Source organism: Anabrus simplex, chromosome 2 (assembly GCF_040414725.1).
Source record: "Anabrus simplex isolate iqAnaSimp1 chromosome 2, ASM4041472v1, whole genome shotgun sequence".
NCBI classification, from domain to species: Eukaryota; Metazoa; Arthropoda; class Insecta; order Orthoptera; family Tettigoniidae; genus Anabrus; species Anabrus simplex.
Genome location: NC_090266.1, coordinates 1,026,655,702 through 1,026,676,747, shown reverse-complemented (window position 1 = coordinate 1,026,676,747; position 21,046 = coordinate 1,026,655,702). Strand labels below are relative to the sequence as shown.

Sequence of the window (21,046 nt, the reverse complement as noted above, 5' to 3'; positions counted from 1 at the left end):
CTCTTTCTGTGGGAGATTTACTGTCAGGTACACTTAATACTGCAATAATACAAGATTACAGTTTTCAGTGAAGAATAGCAGAGTAGAGTTCCTTCATTCACAATCAATTTCACAATGTTCATTGGTAGCAAAAGGAAGTGACGATGGAATAAGTATCATTGCCAACTTGCAAGCATTGAAACGCAGACAGACGAGTACTAATGCTCGAATCGAAAATATTCATTTTTCCTTGTTTCCTTATTTTTTCCATAGAAATTATATCTTCTTTATAATGTCGCTTTTCTGTTATAATTTACCCTTTGACCGTAATGCCGTAATCGTGAGGGGAAATTCGTAACAGTTGGCACCTCTGCATCTCGATTGGCCTGCAAAATCACCTGACTTGAACCCCATCGAAAATCTGTGGGACAGCAATTAAAACATCAGCCTCCCCAAAATTTGGTGGAATTGTGTGATGAGATCCTCAACGAGTGGCTTAACCTGGCTGCGATGTACCTTTACAACCTTGTGGACTCGCTTTCTAACCAAATCCAGGCGGTTATGAAGTTAATGCTTAGTTGGTGTCTGGAAGGACATTTTGCCATGGAATGGGACCCACTTCACATGTGTGACGCAGCTCATACCCGTGACCCCAACAGGGTGTGGGGAATGTGGTGGAAGTAGTAATGAGTGTACAGGTATGGTGTGATATGAGTTACAATCACACACATTATTGCAGGATAGTTTACAATGGTGAACAAAGGCTGTGTACTCCCTATTTCCAGAATCTTTGAAGAGAAAACAGTATGAACAATCTGTCCCATTTAAAGTTTCTAACCGGGCGAGTTGGCCATGTGGTTAGAGGCGCGCGGCTGTGAGCTTGCATCCGGGAGATAGTGGGTTCGAATCTCACTCATGGCAGCCCTGAAGGTGGTTTTCCGTGGTTTCCCATTTTCATGCCAGGTAAATGCTGGGGCTGTACCTTCCTTAATGCCATGGCCGCTTCCTTCCAACTCCTAGGCCTTTCCTTCCTATCCCATCGTCGCCATAAGACCTATCTGTGTCGGTGCGACGTAAAGCCACTATAATAATCAAGTTTATAAATTAATTGATGTGGTACTGCTTGTAGAAATATTCATGTCGAGGTGAGAAGTAACTTCATGAAAAAATGTTCAGCAAAATTAGAATAAGTGGTACCACTTCAGAAAGTGATTAACAGCTTCTGGTAACCATTGAATACTAAGTTTTCTATCAACATCTTGTTCAGTTTCTTAAGAATATGGTGTTAAAGTTTACAACTAATTTAATATTTTGATGTTCAGTATTAATGAGCAAATTTGTCCACATGTTAATGTAATATTTATGAAGTCGTGCTCAAAAAAGAATAAATGCCACTCATATAAATATGAGAAGTTTGTAGTGTCATCTGATTTGCATCCCTTCGCAAAGGACAATAGGCATAAAACTTAACCATTCACTGGTTGGCTACAGTAATATTAGCATTCTGTATAAGTATTAATGCCTTGAATTATAATAGCCATTAAAAAATAATCAGTTCTTGTAAAATTAGTATAACTGGAACTACAGCACATAGTTCTTGCACTCAGCCCTTTATTTATTCTTATGTGTTACTTTGTTGCAGAATGGCAGTCACTGGAGAGGTTGAGACCATTGAAGTACCTGATACTTGAGTCAGTTGACCTGTAAGACTATTAACCTGAACCCTCCTGCAGCTTTACACCATTAAGCTCTAGAAGATGAAAAATTGTGCATTCACCTTGATGAGGAGGAGTTTCATATAAAAATCAACAATTGTAGAGGAATATATCACAAAAGCCAGCAGTTGTAGCAGAGTTTATTGCACAGTATTTAATACAGAGACAGAAAGGAGGTTAGGAGGAGGCAAGCTCTACCATATTTTTGTTAAAGATCGCAATGAAATGGAATGTAATATATTCATGTAAATAAACATTCTTAATGTAATTAATTCCAGCTGGAGCTCAGTTTTTTATTTGTTGTAGTCTTATTGCCTCAGAAGAAGAAATATTCATTTGTAAGTTCATTATGTGGCTGTATGTTGTATTAACTACACATACACCCTTTGATTTCTATAACGCACTTTGTGGAGCAGTGCAAGATGTGTTTGCTTTAACCTACAGTAAAAGCATTTGAACTAAGAACCTGCCGCACTATATTTTTCATATTGGCGTCATGACAGTAATCTGCCGAGTCCAGTGCACAGCAATTGTGCATCTTTCTGTCCTGGCCTTGGATATGAAGCAAGTGTCTATTGAAAGACATGTTTGTGAGTTGTGTGCTGTTCTATTTTGAATAAATAGTGAAGTGTGTTATGGCCCAGTATTAGTTCACTACTCCACAATGTGTGTGTATCAGTTAACTCAGTCCATGAAGTCCAAACATGATTTCAAGAATGATTCCCAGGTGTACACCAACCCTTGCTCTTTATAATAAATTTTAGGTTACAGGAAGGTTTCATCCTAAGAAACTAGTAATCCGCCATGAAATTGACATTATTATGCAATGTGAACTTCAAAAAATGATGTATAGTACCGTATTTTCTTACGTAATTAACACACTTTTTTGACGAAAAATACAGGCGAAAAGTTCGAATGCGTAAATTATTCGAGAAATTCAGGTATTAAAATAATAATTTACAATTCATTTACATTTAAAAGATACACCAAATATAATATACATGCAATTGGTTCAACTCATTTGCAGTTAATCATCATTTGGTGTAAACAGCATGAGATTTTTCCTGAAAAGTCAAATAGGGTACATCAGGTAAGTTGGACACGTGGTTTTGAAGTACCAACACTGGAAAATATTATTCGCGTTATGAGCTGACAATACTACCTGAAGTGAAATAAACATGTACTAATAAGAGTACAATTCATGTTGCCCCCATTATTCCCGGTAGGCTCAGCTGGAGAGCGAAAGTCCCAGGCGCGGACAGTTCTCTGTCTGGCTTTGCTTGCTTTTAAAAGGCAGGAAAGGTACAAGGACTGACGACAAATACAGAAAGAACATTTAAAACAACAGGTTTGACATTTATTTATAAACTGGCACTTAAACACAAAATTAACAAATTTTTACAATCAAATCTTGATGGATTTTTACTCAAATTCTTCTCTACGATTTGCCTGAGATATAACACCATTGTTCTCCTACCCTTTCGAAGCTGAATTTTAACGGGAATGCATAACAAATTGTTATTAGCCTACATCTGGCTTAAATAAAGAAATTAAATTTTTGCTGTGAGGATCACCTCTTAATAAGGGTAAAATTATTTACAAGTTAAGCGAAAATTAAACATCACGGAGCTTTCATGGCTCTTAAACGATCCTATGCCATCCTGGGCTATCCTAGATCATCGTGTGCTTCTGTGATAACATCTACACTCTCACACACAAAAAAAAACACTTTACATTCTCTAAATAAATTAATTATGGCGTCATTGACTTCACAACAGTCTGTCAGATGTATCATAATAAAGTCGTCCTACTCGTGGACAAGTTTCATTTACAATATTACCTCTATCTAGAGTGAGTTCCACTGAACTATGCTTTGAAAATATTTACTATAAAAATTTTAATTAAAGCATGTCTATTTCAGACTTATTATTAAATTACATTCTCATAATTATTATTTCCACGAAACTCCTTCAATATTTCACAGAATAACACGTGATATTAGTTAATTCTCATCATCTGATCCCTTAAAAATGACTTTTACAATCTTGACACATATGGGAATCTTTGCCCTCACTTGTGAAATACTACAGACTTTTTCATTTGTGTCTGGTACCTTAATGTTGCCTCAATGTAAATTTTAAATAGAATTCACTAAAGGTTTAAGTTCACACAGAATAAATCATCCTAAACAATGCTGACAATAACCTGGGCCCAACATGGTGAACACGTGGCCAGGTCAGAACCACATTTCAATAAATAACAGAACAATTTAAATCAGTACAACACTCACTCCACATTCACACAAAAGAGACACAAATATTATTTACATATATTACAAGCGAATTCTAGAATTTTAATATTAAATTTTGATTATTATTGTCTGCTCATGGAATCTTAAGATGACGGTATCAGTCAAATATCAGCTCACGACCCTCACAGAAACGTGATAAAATATGGGTGATCACTTATTCAGAGATAATAAAGCTCTCACAACGTTGGTCACAAAAATATCAGCAGTTTAATATTTAGAAGAATTGTAAACTACAAACACACACATAATACAGGTCAAACATTAACACCTTGAACCTGTGGTTCATGAATCACGAAAAATTATTATTGCTTTAAATCTTACACACATCATTTAACATGTGCTCCAACAGTTCACCAAACACATACTTCCCAAATAAATTCAATAAATGATCCGTCAGGATTCCGCTGTATTCCAGGCTCATATTCCACTTAATTGAGCACATATCAACATTTCACAATAAGAACAAGTAGCGTTTAAACTCATGACCGTGAATATTTTGTTTAACCCGAGCTATAATTTTTATTATTAGTGCGGGATATTATTTCCACGTAAATCTGAGTATCACAATAGATCAGATGATACTAACGTGTGAAATCCAACTAAATACGCGAGATGAAATTTACATTGATATTAAACATAATAAATATGCCGTAAATCTGTCCCACACGACTTCAACATTTGAAATCCACTCAAAATTTAATTATTATTTATCAGTGAGGACAATGATTTTTAAATAGTACACTAAACTGTTGGTTGGGACATTTAGAGTGATATTAGAAGACACACACAGTCTAACTAATAACTCATACACTCGCAATGTAACAAGTCTACCGTTGCCCATGTGAAAGAAGAATGGAAATATCATCTAAACTTACAAATCTAATAGAAATACTACCACTAATGAATAAGGAAGTATTATTTCTACAAAGATGAACAGGAAAAATAAATTGGTACTTAAATGTCTGATGGAAGTGGATTTCCATCGATGTTCTGGAACTGCTCGTTCACATGTTGCTGGTAATCTGCTCCAGTCGCTATCTCCCCATGTTAGATGTTGCCTACATCTTAATTAATCATGATGACAGCCAGGTCCAGGTAAGAAATCTTGTAGGTTTCTCCTTCAGATGGTAGTTGAAACATCCTGGCGAAGTTCAATGAAGACATTGCGGTTCTCTTCTTTCTTGGTGAGGTGAAAGCTGAAACTAACACAGAATTTTAGTCTGTGTTCCACACACAATCACGTTGAATTTATTGAAGAAACGGTACGTAAATTAGCCTTCGAAAATCTGCTTTTCTCGTCGAATACTATGTCGGGGGGGGTATCAGAGTATCGGCGTATTACAGCGTCCAAATATCAGAGTATAAGAGAGCGTTTCTTCGTAAAACACTAGTATATAAGTGTTTCCCAGGTGGGTGTGTCACCATATCGTCTCGTATTTGGACATCGTTCTTACACCTGATAGGTTACTACAATTTTAGATATTACATTCTCCAGAGTAATCCACACGCGCTGCACGTTTCCTTGGCCTTGTAAGTTTCCAATTAGGTCACATGGTACAGCTGACTGGTCGATCGAAAAATCAATACTTCTCCCCCGGCTGGTAAAAACCGGTTTTATTCATGCGAACACGACTTCGTAAGACTGAACTTGAAATATATCATGCATAACAAAGGAATGATAGCCTGTTATTTTCATACGCAGTAAAGCGTTCATTGTAGGCTAAATTTGAAGGGTGCGCGTAGAGGCGCGCGGCTGTGAGCTTGCATCCGGGAGATAGTGGATTCGAACCCCACTGTCAGGAGCCTTAAAGATGGTTTCCCATTTTCACACCAGGCAAATGCTGGGGCTGTACCTTAATTAAGGCCACGGCCGCTTCCTTCCAACTCCTAGGCCTTTCCTATCCCATCGTCGCCATAAGACCTGTCTGTGTCGGTGCGACGTAAAGCCCCCTAGCAAAAAAAAAAAATAAATTTGAAGGGGACAGTGTAAGTACATAATAATGACATACTGGCAAAGAAAGAAAACTTTCAAACATGAGAAGTGCCAGGGATCGAAGGAGGGACCACTGCTATATTTCCCCAAACAGTTCATGTCCAATCTTGTATGAGTGACGTGACCAGCCATTCTTTTTCTTTGATATGAACGTGGATCCCTCGCGGAAATTTTACTTTAGGCATTGTTTTTAGTACAACGTACGGTACAAACTTTCTGCCGTCACCTGTTACAGCAAGCATTGCAGTGCATTGTTCTTTTTTCGCTTCCGGTAGCGCATACGATATCACTTGATGTCCTTTCTTATCGATTGTTCGACCTTGTGACATGCGGAAACTGATTGGCCTCTGATCTGTGGTTCCTTTTTGGGAGAGCAAATATTCCTTCACTTTACGCTTCTCAATCACAAAACGATGAAAACCGATTATTTTTTGGTTGGAATCATTGAGCATTTTGTGACATGATGCTGTTCTTCATCGAAGATTTTATCATCAATTTATCGTCAAGCCTCGGCAAACCTTCAAATCTGAGACACTAATTAATGTGCAGCAGATATTTCTCGTCCTGTAAAATACAGCATTTCGTGAGAAATGGCATATCCAACGTTGCATAACGAAATTATATATTTGAGTGGATCCTCCCCTACTTTCGGAAACTTGCTGCTTTTTAGTCCGCGAAATGCTTTGCGAGACTTGTTGGTTGCTTGAAGTGCACTTCACTGTTACCGCGGTAGCACATGTGGCATTCGGACACTGAATACTTGCGGTCCACTGCCCTATTCCTGTATGTTTCAGCGTAACTGATCACCGCGGGTTTGTATGATGCCGTATTACTCGAATACTTGCTCATTGTGGACTAACAAACAATTTTGAGATCAGAGAAAATGCACCTTCCGTACCTGAAACACTCGTAAAATAAGTTTGTACCAGTATGCAATATCGTATGACCATGTAGCAATAGATTTACTGACACGTAAGAGAGGTCTTTTTTTTTTTTTTTTGCTTTATGTCGCACCAACACAGATAGGTCTTATGGCGATGGAGAGAGGTCTCTAGCAAGAAACTTCTGGAACCTTGGATTTCTTTTAATATGTCCTGTAGTTGTATGTATAATATGCTGAGTCTTGTAACCTAGCTAAGTCTAGCTGCTTCTGGCATACTGCAATGCATCATACTAGAGAAATAGAGTGGGGTAATTTTCTGTTGCTTTCTTCACCGAGCCAGAAGTTGCTATTAAATATGAGTGTGCTAAGTCCACTGAAATGCATGTTTCTGTAAATGTCTATAGTGTTCCGTTTGAGGATAAATCCTGTATGTTTTTTCCCCTGTAATTTTATATCTTCAGTTCTCAACAGCTCTACCATTAGCTGTTCTAGAGGCCTAGGCATCACTGAAGAGGTTTACTAGGGAAGTAAGGAATGAGATAGTTTCCCATTGTTTTCCTCACTAAGCTAGAAGTTGCTATCACATATCAGTGTGCTAAGCCCACCGAATTTCTGAAGAATTAATATCTAGGTGTTACATATCAAGCCTTGTAACCCGGCTAAGTCTACCTGAGTCTGGCATTTTGTAATGCATGTTGTGGTGTTTCCTAAAAGGTAACATTTAGGTAGCCTGCGTATCAATTTTAACATTTCAAGTCCATGATCAATACTCTCCTTGCTAACTTCACAGACACTCCTTAAGAATATCATCTTAGAGAATACACTTTTAGATTTTTCTAAAACCCTTGCTTGCAGCAAACTGGAAAATAGCGGAAGTCTAACAGTAGAGGTTGGACAAGAAATATAAGAAGCAAAATGCACCACACTCAACCTGAGATTTTGGGCATTTGAGAGGCCCTGCTGTAGAATAACTCACAAAGTTGATGATGATGATGCTTGTTGTTTAAAGGGGCCTAACATCGAAGGTCATTGGCCCAACTCACAAAGTAGCAGTCAGTGTGTGCTTGTTGAATGTTAGCACAAGCACACTGTAAAGTCTGTCTGTGCATGTGCACTCTGCATTCCTTCACCTCGTAACACCCCTCGCATATGAACATGCTATAATACTGCGTGCAGAGTTGACATCTTTACCACTTTTCCTCGATGTCCCTCCAAAAACAGAGAAGTGTATGACAATATCCTTTTGACTGATAAAGCACGGAATGAATGTTGCCTAAACCATGCAGGGAAATAACACTGCAATAAGCTTCTCAGGTAATAGACCTAGACGTTATAATTGACTGTAAACTGATCTCCTTGGCTTATATTTAGTCAACAAAATCCCAAACTATGCGTAGCGTAGGCATTCTTTATGGGATCACTGAAGTTCAAGATAATAATGTCTTAAATTTATACTTCGTCTATATTTTCCCCATTATTGACTTTTGTTCCCCTATTTGGTCATCTGCTATGACAAACGTATCTGAACTAAATAGTATTTTTAATTTTTTTACTTTCATTTTTAAGACACTCCTCTTTTTAGGAACATAACTAAATCTATCATCTGGGAACTACCTGGGTATATTTGACCTGAGAAGCCATTTACAGCTCTCCCACCTTTGTTACATATAATAATCAATGGCTATACCAAATGCAATACTCTTCCAAGGTATTTCCCTGTACACGTTCCCCTCCACCCAACACGCCACTGCCATGTTGATCATGTGTTCTGTCTGTGTCTGACTTTACATCAGTGCTCTATCTTCCACTCTCTCCTAACTCTTGGTAACTTACTACCCGTTACTGACATATTCCACACCCCATGCATCATTCAAATACAAAATAAGATTCCTCTAATGTCCTCTCCAGGTTACCAGTTTCTTCCGTCCTTCCAAACCTTGACCTTTGCTCTTGCTAATTCTGTTAACCGAACCTTGCCAGTTATCGTTGTGGTTCTTGTTACTTTGTTATTGTTAACATTACTATTGATATTAATATGGTGGTTTATCCTGATTGTTACCTTATTATACTTATTTAAAAATTTTATTCTAAAATGACCCTCCATCAGCTAAATCTAATAATCTATATATATATATATAAAATAACTTGTCCTGACTGACTGACTGACTGACTGACTCATCATCACCGAGCCAAAACTACTGGACATACAGAAATGAATTTTTGGGGACACATTCATATTAAGATGTAAGTGCTCGCTAAGAGAGGATTTTTGGATATTCTGTCGCTAAAGGGGTGAAAAGGGGATTGAAATTTTAAAATGAGTGTATGTATATCTCAAAATTTTAAAAGTTTACAGATGTAAAAATTGGTATTTAGAATCTTCTTTAAAAATAAGGAAACTGTATTTGTTTTTGGAAAATCCCAATAGGAGGGGTGAAAACACAGTGAAAAAGGGGTTGAATGGCTTTAATCAGGATACTGGTACGTATATCTCAGAAACTGAAGACATTACAGACCTGAAAATTGGTACTTTTGGTCTCTTTTAAAAATAAACACATATTTTTTGTTTTTGGAAAATCCAATTAATGGGAGGGTGAAAAGGGGGGTGAATTTTTAAAATGAGTGAATCTATATCTGAAAACTTTGAAAGCTTACAGATGTAAAAATTGGTATTTAGAATCTTCAGTAAAAATAAAGAAACATTTTTATTTTTTTTCGGGAAATCCCAATAGGAGGGGTGAAAAAAGGGTTGAATGCCTTTAATGAGGATACATATATATCAGAAACTGAAGATATTACAGACCTGAAAATTGGCATTTCGGATCTACTTTTAAAATAAAGAAACACGTATTTTTTAGTTTTCGGAAAATCCCAATAGGAAGGGTGGAAAAGAGTGGAAAAGGGGTTGAATGCCTTTAATGAGGCTACTTATATTTCAGAACCTGAAGATATTACAGACCTGAAAATTGGCATTCCGGATCTACTTTAAAAATAAAGAAATAGGTATTTTTTCGTTTTTGGAAAATACAAATAATGTGCGGTGAAAAGGGGGGTGAATTTTTTAAATTTAAACTTTAAAAGTTTACAGATGCAAAAATTGGTATTTAGAATCTCCTTTAAAAATAAAGGAACACGTATTTTTTTGTTTTCTGTAAATCCCAATAGGAGGGGTGTAAAAGGATGAATAATGGGTTGAATACCTTTAATGAGGGTACATGTATCTCTGAAACTGAAGATATTACAGAACTGAAAATTTGTGTATGGGATCTCCTTTAAAAATAAAGAAACACGTATTCCTTTCTTTTTTTTTTTTTTTTTTTTTTTTTGAAAATCCAATTAAGGCCGGTTAAACAGGAGTGACAATTTGGGGTGAATTTTTGGAAAGACTATATCTACAGAATAACTGAGAAACTTAAAATGTTACAGACGTAAAAAGTGGGTATTTGGAATCTCCTGTAAATGTAAAGAAACATTAGGTGATTTGTTTTTGGAAAATCCACTTAAGGGGAACTAAAAATGGGTGCAATTTTACAATGAGAATTTCTACAGTATATCTCAAAAAACTCAACATGTTACAGAAGTGTGAAAAGTGGTATTTTCGTAATCGCTATTAAAAATAAAGAAACGTGTATTTTTAGTTTTCGGAAATACCACTTGGGTGGAGGGGGGGGGTGTAAAGTGACTGAAAATGGTATTGAATTCTTTCAATTAGGCTACTGGTATCTCAAAAATGAAGATGTTACAGACGTGAAATTTGATATTTGGTATCTGCTTTAAAAAGTAAATAAACACGTATTCTCGGAAAATCCAATGAAGGGGGGACGGGAGGTGAAAGAATTGAAAAATTAATTGACTTAATTGTATGAGAATACATACATCTAATAAAAACTAAAGTTGTTACAGACGTGAACATTGGTATTTGGCTCTCCTTTAAAACAAAGAAAAACGCGTTTTCGGGGTGAAACCATCTTGGGGGGCGGGAGTGAAAGGGAGTTGAATTACTTTCATGAGGACGCATAAATCAAAAACTGAAGGAGTTAGAGTCGTGATAATTGGTATTTAGAAGATCCTTTAGTATTAAAGAAACAAGTTTTTTTTTTGCCGGAAAATTCATGTTGGGAGTGGGGGGGGGGCGAGGAGGGGGAAAGGAAGTGAAAGAAAGAGTATTATTTTTATGGGGATACTTATATCTTTAAACTGAAGGTAATAGACGTGAACATTGGTGTTTGGAATCTCCTTTAAACATAAAGAAACACGCCTTCTTTTTTTTGGGGGGGGGGGGGTAAATAAACTTAACGGCGGTGGGGTGTGAAAGGAGGTGAGGCCAATTGATTTTACTGTTCATAATGTACTTATAAGGAGCCTCCGTTGCTCAGGCGGCAGCGCGCCGGCCTCTCACAGCTGGGTTCCGTGGTTCAAATCCCGGTCACTCCATGTGACATTCGTGCTATACAAAACTGGGGCGGGACAGGTTTTTCTCCGGATACTCCGGTTTTCCCTGTCATCATTCATTCCAGCAACACTGTCCAATATTTCATTTCATTTATCATTCATCGATCATTGCCCCAGGGTAGTGCTTCGGCAGCCGGCAAAATTCCTATTGTCGCCGCTAGATGGGGCTTTATTCATTCCATTCCTGATCCTGTCGAATGACTGGAAACAGGCTGTAGATTTTCGATGTACTTATTCTGATCATAAACCGATCATTTTTAATCTTTCCTGGGTTCGTTTACAACAGCTATCTTTTCCTTCTCCTTCGGAGAACGTTCTTAGATTGCAGTAGATTCTTCTGGCATGTAAATAAAAATTTAAACACATTTGAAATAAACGATAGGAATTAGATTGACCGTCAAATTGTTCACCTCTATAATAAGGTCAATAATGCACGGAAGTATGTCATTCGTATCGCCAGAAATCCCGCACACTTGCCTACGCGCGACAAAGGTGCTGGCCACATTGTCAACAATGACAATGACAGCAGATGTAATTTACCGCCATGTACCGGTCTTGCATCTTGCTGTGGGGTCCAGAACATCTATATTATTATTATTATTAATAAAAATAATAACACCGGGCGAGTTGGCCGTGCGCGTAGAGGCGCGCGGCTGTGAGCTTGCATGCGAGAGATAGTAGGTTCGAATCCCACTATCGGCAGCCCTGAAGATGGTTTTCCGTGGTTTCCCATTTTCACACCAGGCAAATGCTGGGGCTGTACCTTAATTAAGGCCACGGCCGCTTCCTTCCAACTCCTAGGCCTTTCCAATCCCATCGTCGCCATAAGACCTATCTGTGTCGGTGCGACGTAAAGCCCCTAGCAATAATAATAATAATAATAATAATAATAATGTTCTGGACCGTCGTCAAATATGCCGTCCGCGCTGGAAATGGGTCCTTGACAGGTATTGATTAAGAATGCAGTCCGGCCGCGGGTTCAGTACCGCCAAGGCACCCAAGACGACACCACGCCGGAACTCCTGAAGAATTTGATCCATATTAAGAATGCTTATAGGAAAAGATGGCAAAGATCTAGGGACCCAACTGACCGGGTGGAATGCCTGGACCTAGCCCGGGAAGTACGAAATCGATTGCTGGAAAGAAATATTGAAAAATGGGAGGAAACTTGCCGTAACCTATTAGAAAACGAGTCAGAGCGCTAATTTTGGCGGATTCTCTCAGAAAACAAGTCACATCGCGAATTTCTGCGGATTATATATAAAACAATAAGTATTCAATTATAAATGTCAGTATAATACCGTAGTGAAGCACGGGTATCCTGCTAGTCTATATATATATAAAATAACTTGTCCTGACTGACTGATTCATCATCGCCGAGCCAAAACTACTGGACATAAAGAGATGAAATTTTGGGGATATATTCATATTAAGACGTAGGTGCTCGCTAAGAGAGGATTTTGGGATCTTCCTTCGCTAAGGGGGTGAAAACGGGGGTGAAATTTTAAAATGAGTTGCTCTATATCTCAAAACTTTAAAAGTTTACAGATGTAAAAATTGGTATTTAGAATCGTCTTTAAAAATAAGGAAACACGTATTTTTTTGTTTTCAGAAAATCCCAATAAGAGGGGTGAAAAAGGGTGAAAATGGGGAAAATGGGTTGAATGCCTTTAATCAGGATACCGGTACCTATATCTCAGAAACTGAAGATATTACAGACCTGAAAATTGGTACGTTTGATCTCTTTTAAAAATAAAGAAACACGTATTTTTTTGTTTTTGGAAAATCCAATTAATGGGAGGGTGAAAAGGGGGTGAATTTTTAAAATGAGTGAATCTATATCTCCAAACTTTTAAAGTTTGCAGCTGTAAAAATTGGTATTTAGAACCTTCCTTAAAAATAAAGGAACACGTATTTTTTTGTTTTCAGAAAATCGCAATAGGAGGGATGAAAAAGGGTGAAAATGTGGGGAAATGGGTTGAATGCCTTTAATCAGGATACCGGTACTTATATCTCAGAAACTGAAGATGTTACAGACCTGAAACTTGGTACTTTTGATCTCTATTAAAAATAAAGAAACACGTATTTTTTTGTTTTTGGAAAATCCAATTAATGGGAGGGTGAAAAGGGGGCGAATTTTTAAAATGAGTGAATTTATATCTCCAAACTTTTAAAGTTTGCAGATGTAAAAATTGATATTTAGAATCTTCATTAAGAATAAAGAAACACGTATTTTTTGGTTTTTTGAAAATCGCAATAGGAATCGTAAAAATGGGTGAAAAAGGGGTTGAATGCCTTTAATGAGGCTACTTATATCTCAGAACCTGAAGATATTACAGACCTGAAAATTGATGTTTGGGATCTCTTTAAAAAATAAAGAATCACGTATTTTTTTGTTTTTCGAAAATCCAAAAGGGGGGGGGTGAAAAGGGGGTGATTTTTTAAAATGAGTGTATCTATATCTCAAAACTTTTAAAGTGTATGGATGTAAAAATTGGTATTTAGAATCTCCTTTAAAAATAAAGAAACGCGTAATCTTTTGTTCTCGGAAAATCCCAATAGGAAGGGTGTAAAATGGTGAATAATGGGTTGAATGCCTTTAATGAGGCTTCTTATATTTCAGAACCTGAAGATATTACAGACCTGAAAATTGGTATGTGGTATCTACTTTAAAAGTAAAGAAACACGTATTTTTTCGTTTTTTGAAGATATAAATATTGGGGGTTGAAAGTGGGGGGTGAATTTTTAGAAATGAGTGTGTTTACATCTTAAAACTTAAAAATTTACAGATGTAAAAATTGGTAGTTAGAATCTCCTCTAAAAATAAAGGAAAACGTATTTTTGATTTCCTGTAAATCCCAATAGGAGGGGTGTAAAAGGGTGAAAAATGGGTTGAATGCCTTTAATGAGGATACATATATCTCAGAAACGAAAGATATTACAGAACTGAACATTTGTATATGGGATCTCCTTTAAAAATAAAGAAACACGTATTTTTTAGTTTTGGAAAATCCAATTAATGGCGGTTAAACAGGAGTGACAAATTGGGTGAATTTTTGAAAGACTATATCTACAGAATATATTGGAAACGTAAAATGTTACAGACGTAAAAGTGGGTGTTTGTAATCTCCTGTAAATCTAAAGAAACATAGGTGATTTGTGTTTGGAAACTCCACTTAAGGGGAACTCAAAAGGGGTGAAATTTTAAAATGAGAATTTTTACAGTTTATCTCAAAAAACTTAACATGTTACAGAAGTGAAAAATGGTGTTTTTTATCTCTATTAAACATAAAGAAACGTGTATTTTTAGCTTTCGGAAATACCACTTGGGTGGGTGTGGGTAAAAGTGACTGAAAATGGTGTTGAATTCTTTTAATTAGGCTACTGATATCTCAAAAATGAAGATGTTACAGACGTGAAATTTGATATTTGCAATCTGCTTTAAAAATAAAGAAACACGTATTCTCGGAAAATCCAATGAAGGGGGGGGGGTGAAAGAATTGAAAAATTAATTGAATGAGAATACATACATCTAATAAAAACTAAAATTGTTACAGACGTGAAAATTCGTATTTGGATCTCCTTTAAAAACAAAGAAAAACGCGTTTTGGGGGGAAACCATCTTGGAGGGCGGGAGTGTAAAGGAGTTGAATTCCTTTCATGAGGACACATAAATCAAAAACTGAAGAAGTTAGAGTCGTGATAATTGGTATTTAGAAGATCCTTTACTATTAAAGAAACAGGTATTTTTTGCGTGAAAATTCACTTAGGGGGGGGGGGAGTAGTGTGAAATGAAGTGAAAAAAGTAAATTTTTTTTATGGGGATACTTATATCTCAAAACTGAAGGTAATAGACGTGAACATTGGTGTTTGAAATCTTCTTTAAACATAAGAAACAAGCCTTCTTTTAATTTCTTTTTGGGGGGGGGAGGTGCCGGTAAATAAACTTAACGGCGGTGGGGTGTAGAAGGAGGTGAGACCAATTGATTTTACTGTTCTTAATGTACTTATAAGGATCCTCGGCAGCGCGCCGGCCTCTCACAGCTGGGTTCCGTGGTTCAAATCCCGTTCACTCCATGTGACATTCGTGCTGGACAAAACGGAGGCGGGACAGATTTTTCTCCGGATACTCCGGTTTTCCTGTCATCATCCATTCCAGCAACACATAATAATAATAATAATAATAATAATAATAATAATAATAATAATAATAATGTTCCGGACCGTCGTCAAATGTGCGGACCGCGCTGGAAACGGCTCCTGGACGGGTTATGACTAAGAATGCAGTCCGACCGCGGGTTCAGTGCCTTCTAGGAACCCAATATGACACCACGCCGGATCTCCTGAAGGATTTTATCCATATTAAAAATGATTATAGGAAAAGATGACAAAGATTTACGGACCCAACTGACCGGGAGGAATACCTGAGCCTAGCCCGGAAAGTACGAAATCGATTGCTGGAAAAGAAGATTGAAAAATGGGAGGAAACATGCCGTAATCTAATAGAAAACGAGTCAGATCGGGAATTTTGGTGGGTTCTCGCAGAAAACGAGTCAGACCGCGAATTTCGGCGGATTATATATCAAAAACAATAAGCATTCAATTATAAATTTCAGTATAATACCGTAGCGAAGCACGGGTATCTTGCTAGTCTATATATATAAATTAACTTGTCCTGACTGACTGACTGACTGACTGACTGATTCATCATCGCCGAGCCAAAACTACTGAACATAAAGAAATGAAATTTTGGGGATACATTCATATTAACCTGTAAGTGCTCGCTAAGAGAGGATTTTTGGATATTCCTTCGCTAAGGGGGTGAAAAGGGGGGTGAAATTTTAAAATGAATGTATCTATATCTCAAAACTTTAAAAGTTTACAGATGTAAAAAAAAAAAAAAAAAAGGTATTTTGAATCTTCTTTAAAAATAAGGAAACACTTTTTTTTTTCGTTTTCAGAAAAATCCCAATGGGAGGGGTGAAAAAGGGGTTGAATATCTTTAATGAAGATACTTATATCTCAGAAACTGAAGATATTACAGACCTGAAAATTGATATTTGGGATCTCCTTTAAAAATAAAGGAATAGGTACTTTTTTGCTTTTTGGAAAATCCAATTATGGGGGGGGGGGAAGGGGGATGAATTTTTAAAACGATTGTATCTATATCTCAAAACTTTTAGAGTTTACCGATGTAAAAATTGGTATTTAGAATCTCCTTTAAAATAAAGAAACACATTTTTTGTTTTTGGAAAATCCAAGTAATGGGGCGTGATAAAGGGGGGGGGGGTGAATTTTTAAAATGAGTGTGTTTATATCTCAAAACCTTAATAACTTACAGATTAAGAAATTAGTTTTTAGAATCTCCTTTAAAAATAAGGATTTTTTTGTTTTTTGGAAAATCCCAATAGGACGAGTGAAAAGGGGTGAAAAAGTGGTTGAATGCCTTTAATGAGGATATTTATATCTCAGAAACTGAAGATATTACAGGCCTGAAAATTGATATCTGGTACCTCCTTTAAAAATAAAGAAACAAGTATTTTTTGTTTTTGAAAAATCTAATTAATGGGGGTTAAACAGGAGTGACGAATTGGGGATCATTTTTAGAAAGGCTTACAGTATATCTCAGTAATGTAAAACGTTACCGACATAAAAATTGTTGTTTGGAATCTCCTGTAAAAGTAAAGAAACATAGGTCATTTGTTTTTGGAAACTCCACTTAACGGGAACTAAAAAGGGGGGGGTGAAATTTTAAAATGAGATTTTCTACAGTAGGCCTATATCTAAAAAACTTAACATGTTACAGAAGTGAAAAATGGTATATTTTATCTGTCTTACAAATAATAAAACGTGTATTTTTACTTTTCGGAGGAACCACTTGGGTGAGGGGGGGAGGGGAGGAGTAAAATTGACTGAAAATTGGGTTGAATTTTTTAAATTAGGATACTCATATCTCAAAACTGAAGATCTTACAGACGTGAAATTTGGTATTTGGAATCTGCTTTAAAAGTAAATAAACACGTATTCTCGGAAAATCCAATGATGGGGGGAAGGGGGGGATTTGAAAGAATTGAAAAAAAATAATTGCATTAATTGTATAAGGATTCTTACATCTAATGAAAACTAAAATTGTTACAGATGTGGTATTTGGATCTTCTTTAAAAACACAGGAAAACGCGTTTTGGGGGGGGGGGTGGAAAGGTGTTGAACTCTTTTCATGAGGACACATATCTCAAAAACTTAAGATGTTATAGTCATGATAATTGGTATTTAGAGGATCCTTTGCTGTTAAAAGAAACACACATTTTTTGCCAGAAAATTCACTTAAGGGGGAAGGGAGCATGTGAATGGAAGTGAAAAACATGAATTATGTATATGGGGATATTTATATCTCAAACCTAAAGGTAACAGACAGGAACATTGGTATTTGGAATCTCCTTTAAACATAAAGAAACAAGCCTTCTTCTTTTGGAGGGGATGGGGGGGAAATCGAGTTAAGGGTGGTGGGGTGAAAAAGGAGGTGAGACCCTTTGATTTTACTGTTCATAATGTCCTTATAAGGAGCCTCTGTGGTTCAAATCCCGGTCACTCCATGTGAGATTTGTGCTGGACAAAGCAGAGGCGGGACAGGTTTTTTGTCCGGGTACTCCAGTTTTTCCTGTCATCATTCATTCCAGCAACACTCTCCAGTATAATTTCATTTCATTTGTCATTCATTAATCATTGCCCCAGAGGAGTGCGACAGGCTTTGGCAGCTGGCACAATTCCTATCCTCGCTGCTAGATGGGGCTTTATTTATTCCATTCCAGACCCGGTCGAATGACTGGAAGCAGGCTGTGGATTTTCAGTGTGCTTATTCTGATCATAAACCGCTCATCTTTAATATTTCCTTGGTTCGTTTTCAAGAGCCACTTTTACTTTGGAGAACGTTCTTAGAATACAGTAGATTCTCCTGTCATATAAATACAAACACATTTGAAATAAACGATAGGAATGAGATTTACTATGCAGTTGTTCACCTCTATAATAAGGTCAATAATGCACGGAAGTATGTCATTCGCATCGCCAGAAACCCCGCGCACTTGCCTACACGCGACAATAGTGCTGGTCTCATTGTCAGCAATGAGAATGGCATCAGATGTAATTTACCGCCAAGTAGCGGTCTTCCATCTTGCTTAGTTTATGTTTTCTATTATTTATGGCAAAATAATATCATTTCATAACATGTTAAATTATCAAATAAATAAAGGATGCAATAATGTCCACTTCTCCCGCACTTAGGGAGAACCTGACACTAGGTAGGACCTCCGAATGGTTACACAACTACTCCACACAGTGGGTACATATAAACTGTTCATCGTTTCCGTTTTCCACACGTCTCGTGGAACCATTTCCCGCATTCCCCACTACATTGGACCCATGCCTCATTACAGTTGTCGTCACATACTGCGCAGTAATTCTCAGAGCAAAGAAGACTGCTTGAGAAACTAGCTTCCCCGTTGCACATGCCGAGTTCTCGTTGTTGTCCTTCGATTTGAAGGATTCTTGTCATTTTCACGTTTCCTGTTCTTTAAATTTTCACGATAATCCTGTGAAGTCACCATGGCGGGTGGTGGGGAAGCAACACATCTCTATCATAAAGCTTATCAAGCACATCCGGATCTTTGCAGTGCGTTGAGTGTCCGTCGATTATCAACCGAATCCTGCCCCGAGGTTTGTAACGGTTTAGGTGATCAAGGAATAATGAAAATACCTCAGTGGTCATATACATTGATTCGGACATTTTAACAACTGATCCACTGGGCATTCCGTTTGAGTGTATCTTTGCCTTACCCCTTTCATTATAACAAAGGGTGGGATAGCATATCCAATAGCATTACTACACACCATTACTGTTACCGTAGATCCCTTTTCTGCCGTGGTGCTCTGAAACATGTTTTTTTTCCCTTTTTCACTGATAATCTTCACTGCCTTAAATATGAGCTGAACACCAGTTTCATTGGCATTGAAAATATTACCAGGCTCTTGAAAAACGCAGTAATATCCAACCATTGCCTATTGTTTTTTAAATATGCTTCTTAACACCATTCCTCTGAGTGAATCTAAAAGCCAGTTCTGGTAAGTCGGTCACTGTTCACCCAAACCCCTTAGAATCGAGATGAAAAATATGGTTGAATAAATGGTCCTACATAGCTTGTCAATTGCTGATCCTTTTTCCAGTTTTCTATTGATAGATATACCAGATAGTATTCTGGATCTGAGTGTATTCCTTGGAATACCGAAATATGTTGCAGCTGTTGCTAAAGTAGTTCCATTTTCTTTCACGTCCTTATTAGCAGCAGCCATATCTTCTGAATTCCATCGTCCAAGCAGACCTTTGTACAGATATTTCCGTGGCATCCTCCAGCTATAACCATTTGGATGCAAAACTATTAATGCGAAACTTCTCAGAGCAAAGAAGACTGCTTGAGAAACTAGCTTCCCCGTTGCACATGCCGAGTTCTCGTTGTTGTCCTTCGATTTGAAGGATTCTTGTCATTTTCACGTTTCCTGTTCTTTAAATTTTCACGATAATCCTGTGAAGTCACCATGGCGGGTGGTGGGGAAGCAGTCTCCAACCTTCGTCATTTGAGTTTAACTTAACAATACAAACATTGTTATAAAAATATCGCATTAAAAAAATGTTATAAATATCTCAATACACTACATTGTCATACTTTATTACTCCTACTAAACTGTAGTATTAAAGCACCATTAAACCCTATCCCCAAAAATGTATCCCGGTTTAGAGATTCAGGGAGATCTCAACAGTGTCGAGATCTCCCAGCTTGTCATGTCTAGATCTCCCAGAGTTTCATTGGCAGGCAAGAGGTCGCAACACTTACCAAGCTGAAGGTTTGGCGATTTGGAAATGGCATGACCGCTTCTCCGAAACTTGCTTTGTGTGCCTAACCTAAAACATTATCTTAAAAGTATCACATATCTACCCGTTTCGTTACACAACCTACTCATCATATTACAGCAAGTTACTTTTAAATCATATATCACTTACCTTCACGTGCTCATGTGCCTTGTATTTATAGTGATAATATTCAGCTAACAGAATGACCATGAGCACAAAACCATACGGCTCCAGTAAATGTAGTTGCAAGTTTGACCTGTGCAGTACTGTGGTTACCAGAGGCGCTAAGCTTAAAAGTGTCGAGTTCTCCCTCATGTCGGGATCTCCCTAAGTTACCTTAATAGGCCTAATAATGTTTTGGACCGTCATCAAAATGTGCGGACCGCGCTGGAAATGTGTCCTGGACCGGTAATGACTACGAATGCAGTCGGACCGCGGGTTCAGTACCGCCAAGGCACCCAAGAAGACACTACGCCGGATCTCCTCAAGGATTTGATCCATATTAAAAAGCTTATAGGGAAATATGGCATAGATTTAGGGACCCAACTAACCGGGTGGAGTACCTGGACCTAGCCCGGGAAGTACGAAATCGATTGCCGGAAGGAAAGATTGAAAAACGGGAGGAACTTTGCCGTAATTTCTCAGAAAACGAGTCACATCGTGAATTTTGGTGGATTTTCTCAGAAAACGCATCATATCATGAATTTCGGCCGATTAAATATAAAACGTTAAGCATTCAATTACAAATTTCAGTATAATACCGTAGCGAAGCACGGGTATCTTGCTAGTTAAATAAATAAAAGAATAGAAG

The 21,046-nt window shown here is 37.4% G+C and overlaps 1 protein-coding gene across 7 annotated transcripts in view; it reads left to right on the top strand.

Moving 5' to 3' along the window:
- Pym (partner of Y14 and mago) overlaps window positions 1–21,046 on the top strand; it is a 172,552-nt gene that overhangs the window by 72,152 nt on the left and 79,354 nt on the right. For 6 of the 7 annotated variants that reach the window (XR_010859350.2, XR_010859351.2, XR_010859352.2 and 3 more), the window contains one exon: window positions 1,622–1,977. The exons of the other annotated variant lie outside the window; for it this stretch is intronic. The gene's annotated coding sequence lies outside the window, so the exon portion shown is untranslated. Of the gene's footprint in view, window positions 1–1,621; window positions 1,978–21,046 lie in introns of those variants that run through there. 7 annotated transcript variants of the gene reach the window in all.